The sequence below is a fragment of the Pantherophis guttatus genome, chromosome 1 (genome assembly GCF_059756535.1).
Source record: "Pantherophis guttatus breed Tessera chromosome 1, ASM5975653v1, whole genome shotgun sequence".
In the NCBI taxonomy this organism is placed as follows: domain Eukaryota; kingdom Metazoa; phylum Chordata; class Lepidosauria; order Squamata; family Colubridae; genus Pantherophis; species Pantherophis guttatus.
In genome coordinates this window covers 254690935-254703770 of record NC_142063.1, presented here as the reverse complement: position 1 = coordinate 254703770, position 12836 = coordinate 254690935, and the positions used below count along the sequence as shown (strand labels likewise).

Here is a 12836-nt window from a genome sequence, read left to right as displayed (position 1 = left end):
ATTTGTGTAGTACAATTATGGTCTGGGGCTCTGTCTAACTCTGCTACATTACTCACACATGCTATGTTGCTCTTAAACCTGTCACTACAAATTTGGAGTAGCATCCTCCAAAAACTATCGGTTTTCATGCTTCTTAAGATACCTCCTCTAAAGCAGTAATAAAGTGTGGCTCTTAAGGAGCCGCTGAAAAGTCTTTTTTTATCTACTGAAACAACACAGATGGGTAAAGACAGCTGGGAGCCATTACCTGACTCAGCCTTAGGCTTTTCAATTGAAGGATGTAGAGTTAATGGCAAGAAATGCTGGGAGCCACAGTTTGGCAGCATTTGCAGAGTCTGTGGTTCTCTTATCATTTCTTGTAAGCTGAGACCATTGTATTATCTCAAAATAATTACAGAATAAGAGGAAGCTAGGCTTATTCTTGCTTTATCTGTGGATTGTAAGTCATCTCCAATCTCAACAGTAAAAAAAAAGGGAATCTGAAGGATAGATATGCTGCTGAAATAATATTTCATAAGTTAAACAGCAATGTGAAAGTTCTATTTCAAATGCCAAAATCAGGTTGACACATGCCACCTACCCTTAAAGTCAAAGCAGAAGAAAATAGCTGCCATGCTAAAGCAGAAATATGCTCCATCCCTAAAAATCCAGAAACAGTGCCTGAATATGTCATAAAAGAAAAATGAACTTTAGCCGACCTTGAGGAGTTGTTTACAACATGTGCAATATGCCTTCAGAACATCACACTCCAGTTCTTTTGCTTGGCTTGAAGCAGAGATGATTAAGTTTCGGCTGATGCTATGACAAAGGGAGAAAAAGTGTAGGATTAAATCGTTTACCTAGGCAAGTTTATCAGGACATAATACTGTTTATGCAAGGTCTGAAAATAAGCAGAAAAGAATAACCACCCCTGTTCATTAGGATCCAGCATAATAAAATGTGTACCAAAGAACCTACATTTTTAAAAGCTGCATTGCGGCTCATGGATTTTTCACCATCAAATTGGAAACATTAAAATGATCCTTCAGCCTGTTCTTTTCCATTCTTCCCCAGCATTCCAAAGATGTGATTTGGATGTTGTCCCTTGTGTGGTAAAAGTTCATTTCTTAGACTCCCAGATGGTCACTTGCTTGCCCAACCTGTTGAGGTAGTCAGAAGTGAATTGGCAGCCAGGTCAAATTAATTCATAGATATTTAAAACGTGATATTGTTGATTAATCTATGTCAAGTTTTTCTCAGTTGTTGTAGACTTTGGTTTTGGATATTCTGAGATAGCACTATTAAAACTAAGTTGTCAGCCTATGAAAGAAAAAAAATGTGCCATGTAATGCACAGAATAGCACATAATATATTTGAGAAAAAAATTGAAAATCCAAGTAGAATCCTTAATGTTTCCATAAAAAGCAAATTTGTAATGCAGAGACCACTACATCTAGCCAATTTTAAATTTATTTTATTTATTAAATGTCACCCATCTCATTATCCAAAGCCATGATGTCAAAATGTGTGTTGTGATGTGACAAAGCAAATTCCACCTCTTTCATATTTTCATGAAATGAGTGAAGTTTGCATTGTAAAGTTTTGAATGTACATTTTGCAACTTGACCCCTCTGTCCTCCCTCCAGTGCCCCTGAACCAGAAGTAGTATTCAGCAGGTTCTGACCAGTTCTGGAGAACCGGAAGTGGAAATTTTGAGTAGTTTGGAGAACCGGTAAATACCACCTCTGACTGGTCCAGCCCCCATCTATTCTCTGCCTCCTGAGTCCCAGCTGATCGGGAGGAAATGAGGATTTTGCAGTAACCTTCCCCTGGAGTGGGGACGGAATGGAGATTTTACAGTATCCTTCCCCTGCCACGCCCACCAAGCCATGCCACGCCCACCAATCCACGGCCACAGAACCGTTGAATCCCACCACTGCCCTGAACATCTATTTATTTAATTATTACATTTGTATGTCATCCATCTACCAAATATGCAGAAAATACTGATCACTCTGGATGTCTCAAATTGGAATGCCACTTGTCCCTTTCTCTTTACCAGAGACTTCATTTCCTTTTTCTTGACATGCTACATGTTCGGAGTGTTACTATTTTAAAGGAAGAGGGACCTTTATCAAATACCTCACTTTCCTGTATCATTCTTTATAATTTGTTAATGCATTTATACCCTGTTTTTCTGTTTATGCCTCATGCTTTCTTGTGGTCTCAAACTTATCTCTGCACTCTTTCCCTAGTTCTTCAAATGTGGGGTTATTTATGGAAACAATAGGGTTGACCCTTTGCAGCCATCCTATGTGTATTTTATCTTAATCTTGATGGTGCCTAGAAAAAACTTGCTGTGATTGACTGGAATTGTTTTATCAGAAGGGGAAAGTGCTATTTTTAGCAAAGCTGCCTCTTGTCTCCATATTCTTTGAACTTGAGTAACGGAAAGAACAATTCTGTAATTTTCCTTCTTCTGAAGCAGAGAATCAATTAAACTTCCCAGACCAAATGTACAATTCTTTTAATTATCTCCAACCAGTTTACGAACATTTTTAGTTCCAAGAGGTACATAATTGACAAAATGTCTGATAACTAACAGACAGGAGAACTAAGTCCCAATAATAAGAAAATGATATTTTGCAAGACAATGTGCAATTTACTGAACATTACCCTCCTATTTTTCACATAATCAAAAGTTTATTTTAAAGTTTTACAAAAAAAAAAAAAAAAAAACAGATTTGCACACGGAGAGAGAATTATAAAATGAACAAGCAGTTTTTCAAAAAGAAAGACAACTAACATAAATTGGATAAGGATGTCTATAAGAGAATTGAAGAATGAAGTTTACCTTTCCTTTAGTGACTACAGCAAGGCCTGATTATATAGAACATTCCTGAATGTGGAACATATTACAGCTAATGAGCATGTCAGAACACCTGATTATTCTTTTGAGGAGCTTTTGCAATAAACAAGAATTTCCTGTAATAACTCTGTTTGAAGATTCTAAAAGGTGCGTGATAAGTATGCACATTGTCTCAATTATTTTTAACAAGAATAGCATATACCAGTAGATTAAAATTGGAAGATATGACAGCTGGAATGGAAATACTAATCAACTGAAGTATGCAGATGATACTAGTTCATTAGCTGAAATAAAAAAGATATAGCACATTAGGAGACTAGAAATGGAATGTAAAAATGTCAGTTAATGTTAAATACAAAGAAGACAAAGATACTGATAATTAGCATGCTTAGTGCATTCAGAACAGGGGTGGGTTCTACTTACCTTTACTACCAGTTCGCAATGGAGCCCCACACCCCGCTTTTGCGCATGCACAGAAGCTTCCTGATGATGTCGGAGTCGGTGGGCGGAGCCTCCGCCGGTTTTACTACAGGTTCTATAGAACTGGTCCGAACCGGGGGCAACCCACCACTGATTCAGAAGTAATGGTGAAGAAGTGAAAGTAGTCAATACTTTGGATGTTATTAAAACTGAATAAAATACTAAAATTGGCAATGCGCTAGAAAAGGGAAAAACTTAATTTTAGGGAGGAAAGCAGTGGCAAATTCAAAGAAGAGCATGTGGAAATATTAGAACAGTTAAATATACCTGCAAAGCTGGACATTAAGAACAAGTGAAGAATAGTTGATGGTTAATAAGAATATCCTGAGTCGCAAGAAGAACCAATCAATGAAATAAAGGCAATGATCAGAAATGGAAATATATGTTTTTGGGGCATGTATTTGAGTAGATGATGGACTAAAAAATGACTAAGTTTGGCAGGGCTGAGGGAAGCAGAAGAGGAGGAAGATAACAGGTAAGGTGGGTTGATTTACAGAATTAGAGATATCAATAGAATAATCTTGGAACTGTTCTGATTATCACCAGATACTGGTCAAAACGGAAGGCCTTGGTCATTGTCATCACCAGAACTTGGGCCTGACTCGATGGCTTGTAATTGACTTACAAAATGGTTCCAATATAAAACCTACAATTTGTCCTTAAAAGAAGAGGTCTTTTATTGGCTCCTCATGCATTGATGCTGTCTTCTTAAATTGTGCTGATGCAGCTGGCCAAAGGCAGCCAGAAAAGCCTTGGAAGATTGCTCAGAGTTCAGCCTGATGCCCCACCCATCCTGAGGTGGGGTCACTGCATTCCAGGGCAGCTACAGCTGTTGATGTGCCTTAAAAGATAGGCATAGGCAGAATTCATTCTGTCCAGGCGGTAGGGGGAAAAAATACCAGATTTGGTTTTTATTTAAAATTAATCTTTCTGTCAGCCAGAGTTTGATAATACTTGTTGTTCTTTAAAACAGCTGCAGCAGCAGTGCTATTTGTACAGCTTGACTCAACAAAGCATACTAAAATTATATAGAAAAAGGCAAGTACCGGTATATCTTATAAAAGAAATCTAAAACTGCCTATTGTCGAATGCTTACCCTTGCTGCTTTGACAAGGTTAAGAACTCTGCTCCACTATAAAACCTAAAAATGTCCTGGCCATGAATTTGTTTATGTAAAATATGAGAAGATCTAAGGTTACAGGACTTGGGATTGGAAGAGCTTTTAAAACCAACCTCTGAAGGCTGACGTCACGTGGAAACCAGCTGCTGGGATGATGCTAAACGGAACTGTTTGTCAGTTTGCAGAAAATTGCAAAGTTGAACTAACGTTGCTGTAAGGACTTTGTCTTGATAGAGACGCTGATGCTTCATCTCTCTTTGAAGGGTCATTCTTTGCAGAACTGGAAAGGCTTTTTCTCACCTCCTTCTTTTCACTCCTGGTTTCACTTGGATGGAAGGGATTCTTCCACTGCAAAGGGTAAGTTTACCACTTGCTTTTTATTCCCCTGTCCCCCTGAAAAAAAATGCTGAAGTTCCTTCATTGAAATGGGTTGGAATATTTTCAAAAGAAGCAGGAATGTAAATGCGATGCCCAAAAGGTTATTTCTGCATCTGGTTAGTTCTTCTGGATTTGAATAAAGGCAGTAACTGTAAAAAAAAAAAAAAAAAAAAAGACTTAAGGAAAAGATTAAGCTAAATAGCCTAGTTTCAAACAGTCTTTCAGGTTTTTCAACATGAAAGTTTCTTGGAAGTGTACAACTGTTGTGCACAATAGCAGAGAAGCTTGCTGCTGTAGTGACCCAGTTTATCTGTCTTTGGCATCCCATTTTGTTCATCTCCACTAAAATACAACCTTCTTAGTTGATGTCATTGCTTTGTATTTTTAGTAGCTGCTTTCCATATTCCAGAGAGTATGTATTTCAAATTGGATTGGTGTATATTTGTGCATGTGCCGAGAGCAAAGGGGTATTTCACATTGTGTTTCTAAGGAAAGCTTGTATGTCTTAGTAAAGATAGAGGGGAGAAAGAGAGGCACTGTGAACAATGCAGATGACATAGATCTCGTTCTTGGAAACTTTACATTGGTATTGAGATCCTGATCTTGTCTAGGACACACTGAAGTTGTCGGTACAGCAAATGGACAGATGATTTTGGATTAAAAGCATACTCTTGATTTTTACACGAAGAAGTCATGTATCCATGCACCCGATGTATTTATGCTTCCAAGGATTTACTAATTCAGTTTTTCTTGCACTGGTCCTATTTGTATGAGGGAACTGACATTTGATTCTAGTATCTAAAGGAGAAAAGATTAACAAGAGACAAGACAATAAGCAAAGCACCTGCAAGGATTTTATTCACTATAAAACGAGCTTCGGCATCTAGGTTAAAATAGAACTGTAGATTATATCACTGTGTATAAATATCAAGCTTGAGGCTCAGTCCTCAAGGAAACGGTTAAAAATGATACTAGGATAGCAGTAATATGAATAGACAACAAAGCAGACAGTCTAGAGAAAGTCAGTGTGTGTTTTGATTACTTCTACAATTTAATGCCCTCTGTCCCTCTTCACCACACATTGATGATAGTGGTTAAGGATAATGGGAGGTGTAGTCATATTTATCTGGACATTCTGTTTTTGAAAAAGGCTGCTTTTTCATATAGGCAGTACTAGAAACACTTTGCTTAGGTTTTCTAGTGTTTAAATGGAATAGTTTGCAAATTTGCTTATATGCTTTATTGATATTAAATACTGCAGTAGTAAATTAAGACAATTCTTGTCTTTATTTTATCAAGGGGAAATTTGAGGCTAGGAAGTGACTTGCCACAGACTGAATCCAGGAAGAAAAAGGACTGCAAATTCAGATTTTCTGGATTCTGACCCCACAACCTTGTTGCCTAAAACCACATGTCAACTTTGCAGATACATGCAAATTTGCTAGGACCCTCTGGGTAAAGAGCTACCATAAGGTAAGTGATCAAATTGTGGAAGCCTCGGTTCTCTTCTGGTCATTTTCATTTTGTGCAACATGTAATGCAACGCTGCTCCAGAATCTGATTAAATTTTGATTACCTTCAATGTGGCTTTCTGAAAAATAGCTTAGTGAGAAACCAACTGTACATTGCAGAATTTGGTTTTAATAACCAAGCAATTTTAGAATTGAGTTCTTTTGCTTTTTAACACTCATGTTAATAAGTCCATTATAAGAGAGAAATCAATATCCATTTGGTGTGGAAATGTCTTCTTTTCATGTTTGGGGTGTAGTACTTCTATATTTTTGCTTCTCCTTGAATTACTAGACTGAACGGTACTTTCTCTTCTCCAGCTTCTCTACTGATTCCTTTCATAAAGACTGCTGGAAAGATATTCAAGCCAGAGGACCCTTTTAATTTTCCTGCATTCTGAACAAATCTACTCAAATGTAGCAGCCTCCAAATACTGTACATTAAAAGTTAAAAATAAAAAAGCGAGACCAAATGATCCTCATTAAAAATATTGAAATGGTTGCACATGATCATCTTCAGATGGCACTTGGAATGCAAACAAGCTTTCAGAAGAGTGGAAAAGTTAAGCCAGTTGTTTTGGAGAAATCATCATTTTAGTCTCTGGCACTGAGCTAGAACTTTGGCCCTAGAAGTGAAGAAAATTCATTTTGCTTGCCTTCTTACTCCTTCAAGCCAAGATAATTTGCTTAAATAATCAACGGCTTTTGTCTTCCTTTATGCAGTATCCTGGGAATGTTGGGGCAGCTCTGTTATTTGCAGCAACACTACTTTTAATAAAACTCTCTTTACTTTATCCAGACAGGCATAAACCCCCCAAAAGTTCCTGGACCCCAAGTTGGTTGGAGCAAATATTTATAGCAAAGCTGGGAAGAAAAAAACCCTGCACTACCTGGAGCTTCAAACAGGTAATGGTATGTTGCCATCTAAACCCACCTGATTTTGAGAAGCAGTAAAGTTTATTTATTAGTTGCAATTAAAAAAAAACACGTTTCATTTGGCCTGATTGCTAAGAAAAGGAATTCAAGGAAAAAAATAAATGGATTTAAAACAAAGGATTCGATCTGTCAGAGAGAAATGTTCCTTTCATTAGCAGGAAGTTACTGATTCAGATTGTTTGCCCTCTTTTCTGTCCAATGAGTTCTCTGAAAATAGTTTTGAAAAGGTGTTGAGGGCTGCAGAGGGAAATCTGTCAACTGGAATTTTCTAAGAAGCAAAGACAACTTCGCTGCAAAAGCTTGTAATTCATTCCAGTTGATTTGTATGGTTCCAGTGACCAAAATATACATTTTTTTAAAACTAGCCATGGTAATGAAAAAATATTGCAAAAAGAAAGCATTCCACAAGATAGATGCCACCTTAGCTACCACATAACCTACAAATACATAGAGTGGCTAAACTAAAGTAGGATTTCAAATGGTATGAAATGAGAGGTGAGAAGGGTGAGGAAAACAGGATGGTTATACCGATGCAGGTTATCTGTGACTCAGATTAAAACTACCTTAACAATTTTCAATTGTAATGTGTTAAAAACCATTGTGTTTGTTGAAATATTTTGAGATAGCCCAAACTTTTGAGGTATGTGAGTTCCGCAATCTCTTGCTTAATCATACAATTAAAATGGTCTTTCCAAAATGGTCGTGTTAAGATTTGCAGTACAGTGTCCTGGAAAGTGGAAATGCTCTAATACTACTTTATTGTTGTTCTGAGTGCTGAGGTCAAACTTTGCACCATTCATTCTTAAGCACAAAATTTGTCTTATGTAGAATCCAGAAGGGGAGATGCTGGAAGATGATAGCTTATATTTCATAGGAGGAAGAGTATGTGAAGGCACCTCTAATCTTATGGGTGTACTTGTTGGGCCTTATGATGATGCTATTCACTTAGATGTGAGGGTAAAGTAGATAGCTGTGTTTATTGCATGATATGTTCCTGTGTTAGCATTAGTGTCTGGTTGTTTCTTTTTGCTTGTAAAAATCTGCTTTGGATTGGGAAGTTGTTTGAATGCAAATATGGACCTGCCAGCTAGTGCCTGAGAAGGAACAGCCCAATTTACATTTGCATAACCATCCTGTCTTATTTTTCACCCTGACCTCATCCCAGTCTAAATCTTGTTTCAATTTAACTACTCTAATTAGTTATAGTTCACAACAATGTTGGCCTTTTAATAAAATTAGCGCTTCTCAACTCCTTTTCATTTTGGGCTCTGTAAAATAATTAGCATTCTCGTTCTAAAATGGAACATCCCAAGAATATACATTAAAAGCTGGTTCTTTCCTCCTCCCTTATTATTTGTAGATTTTTCTTCATATTTCCATGAAACATATGAAGAACTTTTGCAGGGATTGGGTATGTACAGTCTAATGAAAAGAAGGACTGGAGTAACATCAGTGGTGGGTTCTTCCCGGTTTGGCCCGGTTTCACCGAGCCGGTAGTGGTGACGATATGATGTCACCAAACCAGTTCTTCCCCCCCGTGGCCCCCCAGCCCCTGTTCTTACCTTTTATTTGGCCCCACCCCCAATCTATTGCTGCCTCCTGAGTCCCAGCTGATCAGCTAGAAGGAAAAAAACTGTTTAAACTCTTGTCGCGGGGCTTCAAAGGGCCGCCCTACAGCTGATCAGTGTTAAAAGGCAGTGTGATGGTAGACCGTGCCTGCAAAAACAAATGAGTAGACTGGTGCCTGTAAAAACAAATGGGTAGACCGGTACAGCTCTGAAAGCAATTAAAAGCCTGGTAGACCAGTACCTCTGCTAAATCCTAAATAATTGTCACATGACTATCAAGCCATGCCCACAAAATAAGCCACGCCCACAGAACCAGTAGTAAAAAAATTTAGAACCCACCCCTGGGTAACATGGTAGCAGTGTTCCAATATCTAAGGGGCTGCCATAAAGAAGTGGAAGGCAACCTATTTTCCAAAGCACCTGAAGGCAGGACAAGAGGAAATGCATGGAAACTAATCAACGATAGAAGCAACATAGAACTAAGGAGAAATTTCTTGACAATTAGAACAATTAATCACTGGAATGACTTGCCTCCAGAAATTGTGGATGCTCCAGCACTGGAAGTTTTTAAGAAGAGATTGGACAACCATTTGTCTGAAATAGCATAGGGCTTCCTGCCTGAGCAGGGGGTTGGACTAGAAGTCCTCCAAGGTCCCTTCCAACTCTGTTATTCTGTTATCCTATTAAGTCATTGAAGAATGAGCTACAGATCCCTGGAGCATTGAATCCATTGCTTAGTCTTTGCATTGTATAGAAGTGTTAAAGGGAGTTTAATTGATATAAAAATATTTTGAATCATTCATGATTGGAGTTCTCCCTGGATCTGATGGTTGGCATTTCAGTGATGATTAGTTTTGCTTTGTAAGAAAAGAAAATTACAGAAATCAATATGAGACCAAAAAGCAAAATTTATATTAGATATAAAGTATGAAATAATCACTGGACTGTAATTCTGATAGAAGCAGCTTCCAAAGATGCCTTGTTTTTGTTATTTGAGACAAATGGAAAATAGTTTTGCTTAAACAAAGTATGATGGCAGAGTGGTATTAACATTAAAGAAAATGTTAACACTAACACCTTCAAGCTAAATTCTTTAGCCTAGGTTCTTATTCTAAGATAGGAACAAATCATGGTTCATAAACTTTGCCCTGATGAAGATCCTTAATACTGGCTGAGTGTTTATTGTTTATTCCAAGTCAGCTATTGTCAGAAAAACCTGTGTCAGTTATATTAGAAGATTGTTTTATTACTTTGCTTCTCCAAGATAGAAAAGTCTTATAGTCTTTGTTATTATGGCTGGTCCCTGTAGTGTCAGACAAGTGCTGGCTGACATTAATGAATGTACCTTCTATAGCATTTCAGTGAGAATGTCAGGAGAAACTATAAATGGAAGAAACCAAGTTATTTAAAAACTACCAAAAGTTGCAAAATACAATGATATAGTTTTATCACAGATTTTCTTCCTTTGTGACAACTACCTCTTATTTTTCAAGGAGTAAAAAGAAAACCCTTCAGATGGAAAGGAAATTACTGATAATTTTGTTGGCACCTGTTAGTATTTTTGTAACTGGGATTATTCAAGGCTGCCAGGAAGTATTAAGTCCATCAGCATGATGAGGATTGGGGAAAACAAGGGCCCTCGCTCTCTGTAACATCTGTCTAGGCCTTCTTCATTTTTGTTCACATGATATGGCATGCAGAATGAATGGGCCAACATAGGCAATTAGAAGTATATTCACTGGCCCCACTGTCTGCAGTAGATTTTTTTGAACAAATAGTGTCATGTTGCACACTTGTGAGTTCAGCCTATAAATTTTATAGAATGTATGTAAGTCAGACAGGGACAGTGGGTGTGATCCTGACTCAACCCCTGTGAATTGAATTCACATTCCTTGCTGTGTGAACAGGACTTTGGCAAGCCATCCTCTTTAGAGATTAAGATGTTTTTATAAAGCACAGACATTTTGGATTAAATCAGTGGTGGGTTGCTACCAGTTAGCCCCAGATCGGGCAAATTGGTAGTGGAGGCAGCAGGAGGCTCAGCTCACCCACCCGGACATCTCTACGTATGCGTGCGCACCCACGAGCAAACAAGTAGCAGCCGAAATTGAAACCCACTACTGGATTAAATCCTAATTAAGTATATACTATCTATCTTGCAAGTTTCTTGATTGCAGGAGAGCCATTGAAGGTAGAACATGGGTCAGCAACCAGCTCACTGGCCAGTTTATATTTAACAGCTGGTATCTGCAGCTTGATGAGACGTTTACAAAGCAAAAGAGCTTGGTCTCATCTTCCTAAATTGCTTCAAAACTGCTTAGACATAGATGTCCAGTGTGATTTTTCTCTTGTGCTGTAAATACATATACATGTGGATGGACCTTGTGAAGGAGAGGCTGTGTAACTCTGGCGTACTACAGTTGTAGAACACTTTGTTTATGTTTCTATATATGTTTGTTTGAAGGCGGGGGGAGAGCTTAACTGGGTAACTTTGTAAAAGCATATTAGCAAACAGTTTATTTTTGTGTTATAGGCTGTCTTGTCAACAATCTGGAACATAGTGGTGGACAACCATCTTAAGCATTCCAGGCCCTGCAAGGTCGTGAAGGCCTTAGTTTCAGTGCCAAATCCTTGAGGGAAAATAGAGGTTGCTCAGCAACCTTTAGGGACCTTACATTATTTTGAAAGGTTGAACATCATGATACTGAAAAGGCACTGAAGTGTGAACATGTGTTTCTTATTTGCAGGAATATACCCTGTATTTTTATGTATGCCTGTCTCTTCTTAAGAAGTTGCTTAATAATATGACAGCAGAGTAATTAATTCAGTGCTGCTCACATACTTTATATGGCACAGCTTTAAAAAATATTTTCCCTTTTCAAAATGATGGTGCAAGCAGGTGACTAAAAATCCAATTCTAATATTACAAAAGTCTAGAATGTTGAAAATATATTAATCACTTTGGGCAATGACCAAAGGGTTATTGTTTAATAATGATATGTGTATATTTATTCCGATATTATATCTGTTTCAGTATACTTCATACTTTTCTATCAAAAAGTTAATCATACTTCTAGAAAGATTTGTTTCATAGTCATAATCAATTTTTATTATTACATTCTTTGCACATTACTATGTTCTTACTACATACCTAATCAAACTACTTTTCTAACTGAGTTGAGCAATTATTTCAGCTTTAAATGTATTGTAGTTCTTATTTCGATTTGTATAGCTACTCATTTTAAATATATAATTCTGAGTAGATCACAATGAGTAAATATATATATATATTTAAAATAAAATTAAACTACATAAAAATAATATAAAACGGTATTTTAAAAGAAATAAAAAACCAGACAATAATTAAAACAGCTTTCCATACTTCGCATGTTTTTCCAAAATGATGATTAAAAAAAGGTCCTGATGAACATTTTAGAAGAATTATTGTGAACATACAGAGCCACTGCATTACAAAAAAATAAATAGCATGTGTTACAATTATGGAGAGGAACATCTGCTCTTTCATAGATGTAATTCCAATATAATGCTTTGGAATTTTTTTTTTCTTTTTCATCTTGTGTCCCAACCCTATTTCATATAGCTATAAAGATCTATCTCTTTTCCTGTGTACTGGGCTGGGGCAATATATGAGTCTATTTTGTAATGTTTGCTTGTGTGTGTGTTTTTTAAAATTCAAAAATCAACAGTATATTGATTATGTTTTTTTAATTATTTTGGGGTTTTTTTTGTTTTGATATTTTATTGTATTTTTAAACATTTCTTTTGAAAGCTGCCCAGAATCATCAAAATATAGAATGCCATCAGAGGGATAGCATTCTACATGTTATAAGTAAATATATAAACAAGCAAGCAGAATTTATAGAATACAGTCTGTAAACTAACCTTTAATGCAATAGTATCTTTTGGTTTTTCACTGTTCCTTTCCCTGTTTTCCTCTACTCCTCTCACCCAGAAAAAGAAGGTGGAACCCAAGACAA

The 12836-nt window shown here is 37.0% G+C and overlaps 1 protein-coding gene across 2 annotated transcripts in view; it reads left to right on the top strand.

Annotated features, from left to right (window-relative positions):
• The window catches only part of MTCL3 (MTCL family member 3), a 28921-nt gene extending 21681 nt beyond the window's left edge, over positions 1–7240 (top strand). For both annotated transcript variants that reach the window (XM_087882782.1, XM_087882783.1), the window contains exons 9-11: positions 4712–4805; positions 6126–6299; positions 7134–7240. The gene's annotated coding sequence lies outside the window, so the exon portion shown is untranslated. The remainder of the gene's footprint in view (positions 1–4711; positions 4806–6125; positions 6300–7133) is intronic.
• Positions 7241–12836: the final 5596 nt, after the last annotated feature.